This window comes from Aquarana catesbeiana, linkage group LG01 (assembly GCF_042186555.1).
Source record: "Aquarana catesbeiana isolate 2022-GZ linkage group LG01, ASM4218655v1, whole genome shotgun sequence".
Lineage (NCBI taxonomy): Eukaryota > Metazoa > Chordata > Amphibia > Anura > Ranidae > Aquarana > Aquarana catesbeiana.
This window is the reverse complement of record NC_133324.1, coordinates 872,384,693-872,396,711: the sequence shown is the minus strand read 5'-3', so window position 1 is coordinate 872,396,711 and position 12,019 is coordinate 872,384,693. Positions and strand designations below refer to the sequence as shown.

General features: G+C 47.5%; 1 protein-coding gene across 1 annotated transcript in view; it reads right to left on the bottom strand.

The window, feature by feature from the left end:
- Nucleotides 1–7,479, bottom strand: part of HS3ST1 (heparan sulfate-glucosamine 3-sulfotransferase 1) — a 42,690-nt gene extending 35,211 nt beyond the window's left edge. Inside the window, exon 1 of the mRNA XM_073610043.1 lies at nt 7,295–7,479. The gene's annotated coding sequence lies outside the window, so the exon portion shown is untranslated. The remainder of the gene's footprint in view (nt 1–7,294) is intronic.
- Between the last annotated feature and the right edge of the window lie 4,540 nt (nt 7,480–12,019).

Sequence of the window (12,019 nt, the reverse complement as noted above, 5' to 3'; positions counted from 1 at the left end):
CTCAGCCCATGGAATTAGGTGCCGTGCCGGCACATTCGAAGGAGTAAAAGGGGATCCAAAAGCCACGGTCTAAACCGTCCCTCAAGATCAAGGCTTCACTATGAAGGGGGGGGGGGAGTACCGGTCTAGCCAGGGAAGCATCTCTGAGATGATCACTGGGGTCCTCTGGTTTAGAAATGTCAGGCTTGGCCCCCCGGCCGGGAAAGAGGTTGTTTTCCCTTGTGGAAGCACCAGCTGGCTGGGTGAGCGCCCCGGCAAAATGAGCACTCGTGCTTAAAACGACACGCGGTGTACCACTTGCAGTGGCTCTCAGTAAAAAACCCAGCAGAGGCCTTTTTGGAGGCATCCGGCGCTCCAGAGGGAACACCGGCTGGAGGCTGAACGGACGAAGGCCTGTGGGGGCAAATAAGCCATAACCACAGGCTACCATCCTGGCAATCAAGCGGAACTCCTTCCTTGATGCCATTTTTTTTTTTTTTTTGCGAAACTGGGTGTCGTAATGGAACCAACACTGGCCCCCATACACTTTGTAGGTACCCCAAATGAGATCAAGATAGCAAGAAAGTGATGCAGCGAACTCCGGAAAACGCTCGTAAAGCACTCCGGCATAAGAACAGAACCCTTGCAACCAGTTCCCGGATGTCAGAGGAAGCTGCTTGAATTGTTCGCATTGGTCGCCACGTCAACCTGACGGGATTTGTCGATCGTCTCACGGAGAAATCCATAAATTCACAATGCCAGATTTGATCCTTGACGCCTTCCGAAAAGAACGAGGAAATCTGGAAGCCGCACACCGGTCTGATGATAAGTGCTTTTATTAATAAAAAGCTGGATCACAGAAGTATACAAAGCACTACCACAGAAGTGTATAGATCAGCTGACGCCTTTTGCACTCATGACGAGTGCTTACTCATAGCTGGCATACATGGAAATAAAAAACATATATAAAGCTAATGTTGGAGACCCACGTGAACATATAATTGCGTGAGTGATTAATGTCAGCTGGAAGCCGGTTATACCAATTCACGGCACCCGCTGTTAAACAAATGAGCTTTATGAAAGGTGCGTGCCAGTAGGCGAAAGCGCCCACAAAGCGCCACGTGGAAGAGGCCGATCTACAGGACGGACCCGACACACCCAATGCGAGGCAGGACTGATTTTATGACCGTGACAATGTGTTCGTCCGGCGGACCCGATAAGGCAGCGTCACCCGACCTACCCCAAATCAGGTCACGATCATACTCACTGAGTCGCGGGTATGCAGCTGAAGAAGAAGGGTGACCAACCGCAGGTCCAGGAGGAACACCCGGTACAGGGTCGTCCGTGGGAGGAGCAGGACGTCATCGCCTCGAAGGAAGCCGACAACTCGTAAAGTTAAAGGATGCTGGCGGAAGGATAGGTCCAGAGGGGGCGGTCTGGCCCCCGACCCTGAGAGCCAAGGATGGCAGCCGAGCAGCATCTGGAGCAGCCGGAGACCCCGGATGGAGGGCTTGCAGCGGGCACAGCCCACATCCCCGGCATGGCGTGCGTGCATCTCCCGCCCTGCCGGGCGCAGGAAGATGGTGCCGCGCAGCGGGCAGGTGCAAGGTCGCATCGGCCGGCCCCCAATGGGAATCTCCCGCCCTGCCGGGCGCGGGGAGATGTTGGGGCGAGGCTGTGGCAGCGGGCGTCCGGAAGGAAGCTCCAGCCCAGCCGGGCGCAGGGAGCTGCTGATGGTCAGATAACAGTGATGAGGGGATGCGAGCAGGCGACCGTCGGTCATCTCCCGCCCGGCCGGGCGCAGGGAGATGTGAGGACGCAAGGGGTGAGAGGCATGTCCAGCAGTGCCATCCCCCACCCTGCCGGGTGCAGGGGGATGTGGGAAGGCGGGGGTCAGTGGCAGTGAGTGAGCGGCATGCGCAGCTCTAACATCCCCCCCACCCAGCCGGGTGCAGGGGGATGCGGTAAGGTGGGGGTCAGCAGCATGCATATGTCTACCGTCCCCCACCCGGCCGGGTGCGGGGGGATGCGGTAAGGTGGGGGTCAGCGGCATGCATATCTCTACCGTCCCCCACCCGGCCGGGTGCAGGGGGATGCAGTAAGGCGGGGGTTAACTGCAGGGGGTGAGGGGTATGTGCATCCCTGACATCCCCCACCCAGCCGGGTGCAGGGGGACGTGGTAAGGCGGGGGTTAACTGCAGGGGGTGAGGGGTATGTGCATCCCTGACATCCCCCACCCAGCCGGGTGCAAGGGGATGTGGTAAGGCGGGGGTTAACTGCAGAGGATGAGGGGTATGTTCCTCCCTACCATTCCCCACCCAGCTGGGTGCAGGGGGACGTAGTAAGGCAGGGGTTAACTTCAGGGGGTGAGGGGTATGTCCATCCCTGACATCCCCACCCAGCCAGGTGCAAGGGGATATGGACGTTCAGTGGACCTGGCAGAAGAAGAGTGTAGCATATCTACACTTGAATCTCCCGCCCTGCAGGGCGCAGGGAGAGACGCTGGCAGTGACACGCCAGCAGATCCAAAGGAAGGAGGACGTGCGGCCCGTGCAGCAACCCCGGGCTGGCGTACCAGGCGTCTGGTGCTGCGGGACGATCTCCTGATGACCCCCACACCCCCGCTTCGCCGGCGCTCGGGGGGGGGGGGACGGGACAGCTGTAAAGTTCCCCGCAGGCGGCGATCAGCGGCGGGGAGCGCCGCTGTTCCCGCCCGCGCAGCTGAGCAGGCGCCCGCAAGGGGGGGGGGGGGGGGTGGAGGACAGTCTGAGGAGCCCGAACATACTGCCGGGGGACTCTGGGGTTCCGGGAGCGGGCCGGGCGAGATGAGACCCGGCTCGATCAGTTTCAGATGGCGGGAGAAACCGCCGGGGAAGGCTCCGGCGGACAGCGGGAGGGAGGGAGGGGGGGGGAGCCGGCATACATTAGCCACAGCAGCTCCCAGGAGGAGAGGGGGGGTGGAAGGGGGATAACAAAGCTTTGAAGGACTGGGGCACAGGCGGGAAGGAGGACGAGTGCGTCTCCTGGCCCTAGCAGCCGGGGGCCCAGGCTTGTGGAGGGGGGGGGACATTTCCAGGGTAAGGAGGGAGAAAATCCTATCTGCCTGACCTTGGAGAGCCAGCTCATGGACCCTGGCCAGCAGAATGTCTGTGTCCATGGCAGAGGTGCAGGGTCCACAGCAGCTCTTCCAACGACTCTTCCGAAAGACCCAGAATTCCCTGGGGCACACGATTTCCTGAGCTCAGGCCCATCCCATCCCAATGTCCCAACCAATCGTTCCACTTGTTACACACCTAGCCATGCCCCCATCAGTCAAGGCTCTCTTTCCCTAGGGGGCTCAAGAGGCCTTCACAGAAGATTGCAGTTAAAGCAAGTCATCCCCTAGATTGTAAACTCTAACGAGCAGATTCCTCTGATTCCGCCTGTATTGTAAATGTACTGTCTGCCCCAACTTTGTAAAGCACTGTTGGCGCTATATAAATCCCATATTATAATAATAATATTTTAATAGCATAGAAACCCAACTGGCGAGATTGAAATTACCCCAGAAGCTTGCTCGCCAATGCCTCAAATATTACAGCTTGCACCCAACTTCATTTTTTTACTACGATCTGTGGCTCCTTAAGGGTACTTTCAAACTGGGGCAGGGGTCCGTTAGCGGTAAAGCGCAGCTAGCTTTAGTGGCGCTTTGACCGCTAGTGGGGCGCTTTTAACCCCCGCAAGTGGCAGAAGAAACGGTTAAAAGCGCCCGTGTTGCAGTGCTTCTGAAGCGGTTTACAGGCACTTCGGAAGCACTGCCCATTCATCTAAATGGGCAGGGGCGGTGTAGAAACACTGTATACACCTCCCCAAAGATGCTGCTTGCAGGACTTTTTTCCCTGTCCCGTAATCGCACCACCCCAGTGTGAAAGCACTCAGACTTTCACACTGGGGAGGCATGCAAGGCACTTTTCAGTCACTATTTTTTGCGCTAAAACGCCTGAAAAGCGCCTCAGCGTGAAAGGGGTCTAAAAGTTCTAGGTCTCTCCAATATACACGGACCGGCTCTGAAATTCTGGATTTGCATGTCCTTCTCTTAGCAGCCAGTGCATGCTGAGACTTGTTGTTTCTCAGCAGTTCTAGCACTATTCATAACAGGAGTGTAGTGCAAGGATTACGTTCAAAGTTCAATACACATACAAGAATCATTTTATTTTACAACTCCTTGTATTTTAGCTGACGTGTGTTTGTAGAAGTGATAGGAGTGGCAGGCAGAGATAGTACAGAGAACAGCAGAACGTCACCCAGTCTCTGAATATGTGCACTTTAATTACATTAAGGCCCCATTCACATCTTTGCACATGTTTTACACCCAAGCCTACGCACAACGCTCAGCAGTAGATATCCTATTTGTTTCAATACAGGCTGTTCACATCTCCACGCACAGTCACATGAAGCTTGAAAAGGTATAGGAGTTTTTTTGGACCTGTGTTTTTTTTTTGGCCTCAGACTTCAATGGAAAAATCTGTAAACTTGCGACAAACTTTTTTCTGCGTTTTTGCCCTGAACAACTGTTCTCCTCTGCGCTCCTCCCAGGTGCACCCCAGAAGCCTGAATGCATGTGCACAAATGCTTGCAAAACAAATTAAAAAAAAAAAAAAAAAAAAACAACATGCATATGCACAAAAAACATAAAAAAACAAACAAAAAATCTAGTGTGTAGCTGTGCACATACGAACCAATCAGCTTCCAGGTTTTATTGTGAAAGATTAATTGAACAAGCTGAAGTTAGAAGCTGATTGGTTACCATGCACAGCTACACCAGTTTGAGTGTTACAATTTTAGTAAATCTCCCCCATATTCACACCAGTCCTTGCCCTCAAGAGTTCACAATCTAAAGTCCCTATGTCACATACATACATATACTGTACTAGACCCAATTTACACAGGAGCCAAATAACCTACCAGTGTTAAAACCCATGCAATTACAGGGAGAACATGCAAACTCCATGCAGATACTGCCCTTGTCCAAACCAGGAACCCCAATGCCACAAGGTAAAAGTGATAACTATTGTGGCATACCCCACTGAGCATTACCAAAGCCAGTGATGAGTTTTAATACATTATTCTTTTTTTTTTCCAAGTGTGATCTCTTACTGCTCTGTGCCCTGTTGCCATTCTAGAGACAGGGTGAGCAGAGACTCCAGAGATCTGAGCCCAGCCACTTTGATCAACAGTGACACCAATATGGGAACAGACACACAGAAAGTAGCCTACAGAAAGGCTGGCTATTCAAGCAAAAGCAGAAGTCGCACTGCTGCAGAACATCTTTTTTTACCCTGCCCAGTGTCACCCACTGTAGTTAGAGCTTCTGCAACCAATCTTCTGCAGGTTAACAGATTCAGCAAAAACAGAAGTGGCACTGCTGCAGAGCCTCCTTGTCCCTCAGTGTCAGGCATTAGCAAGCACTTCTGCAGCCAATCTTTTACAGGTTTACCTTTGGCTGGGTTACAGCTATAATAGAAGTGTCACTGCTGCAGAACCTCTTTGCTCCCTCTGACCAGTGTAACCGACTATTGTTAGAGCTTCTGCAGCCAATGTTACAGGTTCACTTTGGGTTACATGTGCAGCTAAGTCAGAAGTGACACTGCTGCAGAACCTCTTTGTTCCCTCTTCCCGTTTCATCTTTTACAAGGTTCACTTTAGGCTGGATTACAGATCTAAAGGCAAGTGGCACTGCTGCAGAACCTTTTTGTTTTCTCTTCCCAGTGTCACTCACTGTAGTTAGAGCTTCTGCAGACAATTTTTTTTTTTTTTTTTTACAGGTTCACTTTACAGATCTAGCAAAAACAGAAGTGACATTACTCCTTGTCCCTCAGTATCAGGCATTAATAAGAGCTTCTGCAGCCAATCTTTTACAGGTTCTCTTTAGGCTGGGTTACAGATGCAGCTATAACAGCAGTGTCACTGCTGCAGAACCTCTTTACTCCCTCTGACCAGTGTAACCCACTATTGTTAGAGCCTTTGCAGCCAATTTTACAGGTTTACATGTTACCTAAATCAGAAATGACACTGCTGAAGAACCCCTTTGCTCCCTCCTCCCTGTGTCACCCACTAGCAAGAGCTTCTGCAGCCAATCTTTTACAGGTTTTCTTTGGACAGGGTTACAGATCTAGCAAAGACAGAAGCGGCACTGTTGCAGAACCTCTTTGCTTCCTCTTAACAGTGTCAGCCATCAGTAAGTGCTTCTGCAGCCAATCATTTACAGGTTCTCTTTTGGATGGGTTACAGATGTAGCTATAAAGTGTCACTGCCGCAGAACCTCTTTGCTCCTTCTGGCCAGTGTAGCCCATACCTGCCTGGAGTTTGCATGTTCTCCCTGTGCCTGCGTGGGTTTCCTCCGGGTACTCCGGTTTCCTCCCACACGCCAAAGACATGCTGGTAGGTTAATTGGATCCTGTCTAAATTGGCCCTAGTATGTATGAATGTGAGTTAGGGACCGTAGATTGTAAACTCCTTGAGGGTAGGGACTGGTGTGAATGTACAATGTATATGTAAAGTGCTGTGTAAATTGATGGTGCTATATAAGTACCTGAAATATTATTATTAAATTATATTATTATCAACAATATCGTTAGAGCTTCTGCAGCCAATCTTACAGGTTCACTTAGGGTTACATTACCTAAATCAGAAGTGACACTGCTGAAGAACTCCTTTGCTCCCTCTTTCTTCTGTCATCCACTAGTAATAGCTCCTGCAGTCAATCTTTTAAAAGGTTCACTTTGGGTTGGGATCTTGCAAAGACAGAAGTGACACTGCTGCAGAACCTCTTCCCAATGCCATACACTATTAAATAAGCTCCCGCAGCCAATCTTTTACAGGTTCTCTTTGGACAGGGTTACAGATCTTAGCAAAGACAGACGTGGCACTGCTGCAGAACCTCTTTGCTCCTTCTGGCCAGTGTAACCCACTATTGTTAGAGCTCCTGCGGCCAATCTTTTACAGATTCTCTTTGGACAGGGCTACAGATCTAGCAGATAAAGAAGTGACACTGCTGCAGAACCTCTTCCCAGTGACATACACTAGTATATAAGCTTCTGCAGCCAATCCTGAATTGTCGGGACATTTCCGAGCTCTGATTATGTTGGGGATTTCTCACCTTCGTAAATAGAATCCCTCTTTGTCTTAATAGAATCCCTCTATGTCTTTTGCTTCCCCCTAATAATATAAAGTTACAATTTACCACTGTTCACACACGGTGCTAGTGAATAGGAGAACTATGCTGGCCACTCTCTATGCGATCCCAGGACTGCGATCCGGCCGGTTATTGAATTACCTGCATGTCGGGAAGCGCAGTCTCCGCTCTGTGCGCTGTCGGTGCGGTGTCCGGGTGCTGTCGGTGCGGTGCCTAGGCTCCTGTGTCGCCCATGGCTCGGTTCCGTCCTCGGTGTAGCCGGCTCTCAGCTGACTGCTCTTTTCTTTGGGCTCTTTTAAAGCTTCCCCTGGTGATGTCACAGGCAGGTTTCCTCCCTCTCTAGGTTCTTCAGTGCAGACACCTGAAGGCAGCCCAGTTCCTGCCCAACCCTTCTCTATATCAGGATAGCATTTCTTCATAGCAGTCATGTGAATAAACGCCACCCCTTGGCATCCCTTCAGCTGTACAGTCCTGGTTAGTCACTGCAGGGATTACCTGTCCAGGTAACTTCACACTGGAGCCTGTTCAGTGAAGTCTTTAATGCCAAATAATGGAAAGATATCTCATATGACAAATTACAGATCTTTAATCCACTTGACCCTCTGGAAGATTTACCCCCCTTAATACCAGGCCATTTTTTTGCGATACGGCACTGCGTTAATTTAACCACTTGCTTACTGGACCCTTAAACCCCCCTCCTGCCCAGACCGATTTTCAGCTTTTAGCGCTGTCACTCTTTGAAGGACATACAACACTGTACCCAAATGACATTTTTTATAATTTTTATACACAAATAGAGCTTTCTTTTGCTGGTATTTAATCACCACTGGGGATTTTATTTTTTGCTAAACAAACAAAAAAAGACGGAAAATTTTGAAAAAAAAAAAATCATGTTTCATAGTTTGTTATAAAATTTTGTAAACAGGTATTTTTTCTCCTTTATTGATATGTGCTGATGAGGTGGCACTGATGGGCACTGATAGGCTGCACTGGTGGGCACTGATAGGCACAGATAAGGCAGCACTGATGGGTACCACTGATAGAGGGCACTGGTAGGTGACACTGATGGGCGGCACTGTTGATGAGGCACTGATTATTGACATTGATAGGTGACACTGTGGGCACTGATAGGTGGCGCTGGTGGGTACTGGTAGACAGCACTCTTATGTGGCACAGATGACTCTCCTTGATCGGGACAGACGTCCCTCTGACAGCCGCCGGTGATCAGCATTTTTTTCTCATCACGCTATCAGCATAAGGAAAAAAAATGATCAGCCGGTGCCGCCGGACATCGGGTCTGCAGGACCTGTTGATCAGCTCCCACTGTGTAGAATCCGATACCCGGAAGTGCAGGATCACATATATATATATATATATATATATATAAATACGTGATCCTGCGCAGCGTGGCCGCCCTATAGCAATAAATGTGCTATAGGGCAGTCAACAAGCGGTTAACAAGCACCCCTTCTGTCATAGATCAGGGGATTGAAATGTTGCTGTTTCTGTGCAATGTTTGGACGCTTAAAGTATAACTAAAGGCACAACTTTTTTTCTTGTTTTTGGGTATTTCCTGTCACTTCCTGTGTGGCTATGGGACAGGAAGTTAATGTAAATCTCCACAATGGGACATAGCGGAAAAAAAAAAAAATCTGACAGAGATTATAACCCACCTTTGCTCTATCCAAAAAGAAAATAAAAGTTTTGCCTATAGTTGTACTGTAAAGGAGAAGTACAGCCAAAGCTCATTTGGCTGTACTTATGTGGCTCACTAGAGTGTAGTTTGTTGTGCACTCCTGTGACCCATTTTCAGCAGCCAGCTGAAGCCCGCTGTCAGCTGATGTCACAGAGCCAGTCCTGGCTGGGGAAAGATTGCGACCATATGGTCTGGACCCACACAGGAGAATTGACCGACACCTGGATCAGCCTCTCACAGAGCTGCTAAAAGCCTGAACAAGCTCCTCCTGCCCCCTCCACAGCCCAATGCTCCAGTGAGTGCCGGAGAGGGCAGAGCACACAGCAGTGACTGATAGTCATGCAATAGAGATATGTGGCGCTACTCCATCAATCAGTACAAAATATCAATAATCCAAAATCGCAACTAAAATGAACTAAACTGTAAGGATAAAATAAGCAAAAGTGGGGCTCCACCCAATGCAATACCAGAAACAATATTTAAAGCCTCAAAATATCACCATGCATGAATATAACAAAGACAAAATTCCTGCAATGCAAATACCCAGCAATCGAATGCTCAAAATAATAAATAATCTCAGTGCTCAATAAATAAATGTCAACTACCCATCTTCAAGTGGTAAAAAATATGTGAATATAAAACGCTGACTTCCCAGACTGAAAAGCTCCAAAGACCAACACACATATGGCGTCCAATGTCTCACAGACAATGGCTGGAGATCAAATCATTTCTGGTGCTAGATAACAAAGTATATAAATCATCAACGTGAACTACAAAGTGAATGTAATAGCATACAGTGCAAAAAAAATAATTATACGGTCAGCAAAAATTCCCATCTGATCTACAATATAAAAGTAAATCCCATAATAATGTTGCAGTCATATCTAAATCCAAACCATAATTAATAATAATTGAAAATACTTGTGAAAACAATAAAATAAAAAACCATATAATTAAATGAATAGAAATAAATAAAAATCAAATGTAATAGGACAAGTAATCCCACAGAAGAGACACTGTCCCAAATGGTGACAATAGTGAGATTAGTCCATATAGAAAGTGCAGTAGTGCTGAGTGACTTCAAAAAAAAAAAAAAACAGTCTTTAAATATGGTGCAAAATGTGCAGTGACTGGTGTTTTTTCTTCTATGCACGTTCTAGTGCATCTCTCAAGTGTTTCCCCCAGCCTCTCACCTCCAGCAGCGGCCCCCAATGGGCCAAGTGAAGCGGATACGTATTCTAGGAGAGGATGTATTTTCTGCAGTGTTTCTTTGGTAACAAATAAATCCGTCTCTCTGCAACTTTTCCCGCAGCTCCCAGCACTCACAGCAGTCCCAGCAGTTTGTTTAAAAACAAAGGAGAGGTCTCATGGTGCAGTATGAAATACCCGTTTATTCAAAAAATATAACAACTTACATTAAAATTAGCAGCGAACAGTAGATGTGTAAGGCTTCCGGGTTCGGCCGTCCCCGAGATCCCTTTGATAAAGTCACGTGGTGTGACGCAACGCGTCAGGGTAGGAGGAGTCAGGTGCCTACGCTTCTCGGGGACGGCCGAACCCGGAAGCCTTACACATCTACTGTTCGCTGCTAATTTTAATGTAAGTTGTTATATTTTTTGAATAAACGGGTATTTCATACTGCACCATGAGACCTCTCCTTTGTTTTTAAACAAACTGCTGGGACTGCTGTGAGTGCTGGGAGCTGCGGGAAAAGTTGCAGAGAGACGGATTTATTTGTTACCAAAGAAACACTGCAGAAAATACATCCTCTCCTAGAATACGTATCCGCTTCACTTGGCCCATTGGGGGCCGCTGCTGGAGGTGAGAGGCTGGGGGAAACACTTGAGAGATGCACTAGAACGTGCATAGAAGAAAAAACACCAGTCACTGCACATTTTGCACCATATTTAAAGACTGTTTTTTTTTTTTTTTTTTTTTTGGAAGTCACTCAGCACTACTGCACTTTCTATATGGACTAATCGCACTATTGTCACCATTTGGGACAGTGTCTCTTCTGTGGGATTACTTGTCCTATTACATTTGATTTTTATTCATTTCTATTCATTTAATTATATGGTTTTTTATTTTATTGTTTTCACAAGTATTTTCAATTATTATTAATTATGGTTTGGATTTAGATATGACTGCAACATTATTATGGGATTTACTTTTATATTGTAGATCAGATGGGAATTTTTGCTGACCGTATAATTATTTTTTTTGCACTGTATGCTATTACATTCACTTTGTAGTTCACGTTGATGATTTATATACTTTGTTATCTAGCACCAGAAATGATTTGATCTCCAGCCATTGTCTGTGAGACATTGGACGCCATATGTGTGTTGGTCTTTGGAGCTTTTCAGTCTGGGAAGTCAGCGTTTTATATTCACATATTTTTTACCACTTGAAGATGGGTAGTTGACATTTATTTATTGAGCACTGAGATTATTTATTATTTTGAGCATTCGATTGCTGGGTATTTGCATTGCAGGAATTTTGTCTTTGTTATATTCATGCATGGTGATATTTTGAGGCTTTAAATATTGTTTCTGGTATTGCATTGGGTGGAGCCCCACTTTTGCTTATTTTATCCTTACAGTTTAGTTCATTTTAGTTGCGATTTTGGATTATTGATATTTTGTACTGATTGATGGAGTAGCGCCACATATCTCTATTGAATATCTTTTTTGGGGGAACTGAGTGAACCTATCTATGTTGGCAGCTCTCCATCGGGTATTTTACCATCAGTTCCATAGCTCCCTGCATACATTGGGTTCTTGCGCACTGGTTCTTACACATTCATGACTGATAGTCATGGTTCTCTGCTCAGAGCGGCAGTGAGAACTGAGCAATCAGCAGTGTTTGGTTGCTCAGTTCTCACACCTAGAGACGGCAGGGGACAGATATAGCATGAGATCGATGCTGCGTCCAATTAGGTAAGCCTCCCACTGCGGTGAGAGAGAGAGCGGGTATCTGTCAAAACCAGTTTACCCCCCACCCCAAAAAAAAAATCTCCAAAAGTTGGGGGGAGGAAGCAGAAAAGTGGAACTTCCCCTTTTGGATGATGTTCTGCTTTAAGTGCTGACTATGCCTGCCCTTTCCACCCCTGAGCCCTATTCATAGTAGCCGTACTATTGGTTCCCACAATGAAAATAGAATGAATGGAG